Below are 4,178 nucleotides of genomic sequence, written 5' to 3'. Positions count from 1 at the left end.
TTCAACGGATCCTTGGATGGCTCGAAGTTCTTGAAGCAGAATCATGACATGAAAACAAGTTCAAGTAAGATCATCACTTGAAATAAGATTGTTATAGTTATAGAAATTGAACCAAAGTTTGAATATGATTATTACCTTGTATTAGAATGATAACCTACTGTAAGAAACAAAGATTTCTTGAGGTTGGATGATCACCTTACAAGATTGGAAGTGAGCTAGCAAACTTGAAAGTATTCTTGATTTTATGTAACTAGAACTTGTAGAATTTATGAAGAACACTTAGAACTTGAAGATAGAACTTGAGAGAGATCAATTAGATGAAGAAAATTGAAGAATGAAAGTGTTTGTAGGTGTTTTTGGTCGTTGGTGTATGGATTAGATATAAAGGATATGTAATTTTGTTTTCATGTAAATAAGTCATGAATGATTACTCATATTTTTGTAATTTTATGAGATATTTCATGCTAGTTGCCAAATGATGGTTCCCACATGTATTAGGTGACTCACATGGGCTGCTAAGAGCTGATCATTGGAGTGTATATACCAATAGTACATACATCTAAAAGCTGTGTATTGTACGAGTACGAATACGGGTGCATACGAGTAGAATTGTTGATGAAACTGAACGAGGATGTAATTGTAAGCATTTTTGTTAAGTAGAAGTATTTTGATAAGTGTATTGAAGTCTTTAAAAAGTGTATAAATACATATTAAAACACTACATGTATATACATTTTAACTGAGTCGTTAAGTCATCGTTAGTCGTTACATGTAAGTGTTGTTTTGAAACCTTTAGGTTAACGATCTTGTTAAATGTTGTTAACCCAATGTTTATAATATCAAATGAGATTTTAAATTATTATATTATCATGATATTATCATGTATAAATATCTCTTAATATGATATATATACATTAAATATCTTTACAACGATAATCGTTACATATATGTCTTGTTTAAAAATCATTAAGTTAGTAGTCTTGTTTTTACATATGTAGTTCATTGTTAATATACTTAATGATATGTTTACTTATCATAGTATCATGTTAACTATATATATATATATCCATATATATGTCATCATATAGTTTTTACAAGTTTTAACGTTCGTGAATCACCGGTCAACTTGGGTGGTCAATTGTCTATCTGAAACATATTTCAATTAATTAAGTCTTAACAAGTTTGATTGCTTAACATGTTGGAAACATTTAATCATGTAAATATCAATCTCAATTAATATATATAAACATGGAAAAGTTCGGGTCACTACAGTTACCATGGTTGGTAAACTTTCTGTTTGAATCTTGTCCTCTGTTGATAGTAGGTTTGAACATGGGATAATGAAATCTTTGTAGAGTTTTGATGAATTTCACTTTTTAAGTGAAGTGGATATATGTGGGAAATAACTCTTTAGATGGAGTTGTAAAGAACGGTTCATACAAGTTAGTCTTGGATGATGATCGAATTTAGATCCTTACATGATATTTCATCAAAACAAATATCTATGTGATATGGGTTTTCATTATTGATTTCACAAAATGCGGTTGAATTTTTTTAAGAACAAGCTCATTTAATATTAGTTTTATTCTAAATGATTTTATCGTTATCTAAGTGATAACTAAATAAAATTTCCTTACTTACAACTTCAATATGTTTGAATGAAGTAAGTACGACAGGCTAGTTTAGCCATATTGACTAACAATACTTCTAGCATAGTCTGCCATTTTTTACTGGATGGATAGTGATAAAGTGAAAATGTGCACTTGTAAGCATCGCCAAGGAAAAAGCTATGAAAAATCATGTAGAAAGTAAACTAATTTGTTTATTCCATTGCGCTTGACTCATTTAAATTATGTGGTCTTATGAACGTTAGAGAAAGACAAAGGACATATTGTTAAATAATTTCCCCGTGTTAGTTGATTTCTCGAAAATCCAAAGCTTTGGATTAAATTTCAAAATTATGTGAATTTTGTTGAGAATTAACTTACGAGACAAATTATTAAAAACATATACTCCGTATAAAGGTCCAATCGAGGATGTGAATATCTTGTGATTAGTTCATAGAAATGTGTGATGCTAAAGGTATTCAAGCTTCATTTCTTTACTCTAATAACTCCACAGCAAAACAATGTTTTGGAAAGTTGGAATAAACGCTCCTCGAATTGGTTAAGCGATGATGGGGTAATGTGAAATTCCACAATCGTACCTAATTGAATGTCCTTGGAAATCAGTAACTTCAACACCATATAAGTTACGGAAATATTATGACCACAATTACAATGTCATAGGACATTACGGTTGTAAAACGTATATATTAAATTTATCAAATACATTTTGGAAAATAGGTCCAAGAGGAGGAAATTTGTTTTCACCAAGTACGTTAACAATCAAGAGGTCATATATTCATACGTGAACACGTTAGTTGGAGTCTAACTCAATTTAAAACTTGAAATATAACGTTCTTGGAAATGAGTTTCCAAAATCTCTATATACAAATAAAGATTCGTCTTTATTTGATGCCACATAATTATCTCATTCGAGTGGGAGAAATTTGAGGAATAATGTTAGAGAATTTGTTTATCAATGCAAGATTCCTCAAACTATTGAGAATGAGAGTAATTATGATTTGAGTAGGAGCTTATGAGATACCATGATTTAGGCCAACATGTGGCAGAAGGCTACAACCAACAAGAAAAGTTTACTTTGTGATAACCTTTCATCTTGTTACCATTTTACCAAGTTACGTTGATTTTGGCCATAATGACAAACAATAGACCTTGAATTACATTATATCATTGTAAATTGTAACATCCTCAGATCGGGTTTAGAAGTAAGATGACCTTTTTGCCCTTGGGCATAATTGTGTGGTTATTTATGCTTTTATTTTAATTCAATGTTTAGTGTTATTTTATTATTTGGTTAAGACTAGTTTGTGACAAGGGTCACAGAACAGGTTCGTTTATTTAATTTGGACTCCGTTAGGGCAGTCAAATTAAGTACGAAGGTTATTAGATAACTGGTAAATACCCGTGTGCGATGGGGTATTGTGTTTAACTTAAATATATAAGCCATGTACCATCTTCCTTCTCTCATTTTCTTGAAGCTTCTTTATTACCCCGTACCTAAAATCTTACCACTTGTAAACCCTAGATTTCTAATTTGTGTTCTAGAGCTCAAATCATTCATATCATCTTGTTCTCTATGATTTACTAAGTCTATTGAGGTGATAAGGATAAGGAAGCCGCTCAGTGATAGATTATCTGAGCTAGTTGCTGCTATATGGTGATAATGATAAGGAAGTCGCTCAGTGATTGTGATGACCCGAAAATTTCTGACCAAATTTAAACTTAATCTTTAACGTTTCCGACACGATAAGCAAAGTCTATGAAGTTGAATCTCAAAATTTTTGAACTACTTTTATATATTTAAATACCCTTCGGTTGTTTTCGACGTTTCGCGAACAATTATATGTAAATAGATACATATATACTATAACTTGAAAAGGTAACAATGTATTAATTGTTTGATACCGTACATTAAACTTATTGGTTTAAATATCTATTTGAATATATATGATAAGTTAAAATATTTATTATTAAAATTTATTTATAAATAACTTCCAATGTGTATTTAAAAACTGATTTATGTATATTAAAAAGATATATACATATATATAATTTCAAGTTATTTAGTAAACGATAGTAACATTCGTTTATTGATTCGATTGATATTTAGATAAGTTAACTAAAGCGTTTAAGATGAACCACTAAAACACTAATTTGCTACAGTATTTTCAAATTGCTACGGTACCCAAAATGCTATAGTGTTTTTGAAAATCACTATTTGCTACAGTGAATTGCTAAAGTAAAAATTGACTTTGCTACAGTAACTTTGCTACAGTAAAACACTATTTTAAAATGTATTTTAACAAATATCGAGACGATGATTTATAGAAGTAAATGACCAAAACACTCAAATGTATAAGTTATATTTCGAGTGATATAATTTAGGGATAATTTAAAGCTATATTTTGACTAAGGTACATGTCCCAAAATGTAATGTACAAGTTTTCTCAGCGTACGAAAGGACATTCGAAAAACCGGAACCGAGACATAAGTCGAGTGATGACGTACGACTTATCGAAGCAAAAGTTACAAGTCCACTAAGCACGGGAATAA

This window comes from Rutidosis leptorrhynchoides, chromosome 1 (genome assembly GCF_046630445.1).
Source record: "Rutidosis leptorrhynchoides isolate AG116_Rl617_1_P2 chromosome 1, CSIRO_AGI_Rlap_v1, whole genome shotgun sequence".
Taxonomy (NCBI): Eukaryota; Viridiplantae; Streptophyta; class Magnoliopsida; order Asterales; family Asteraceae; genus Rutidosis; species Rutidosis leptorrhynchoides.
Note: the sequence above shows the minus strand (reverse complement) of the source record.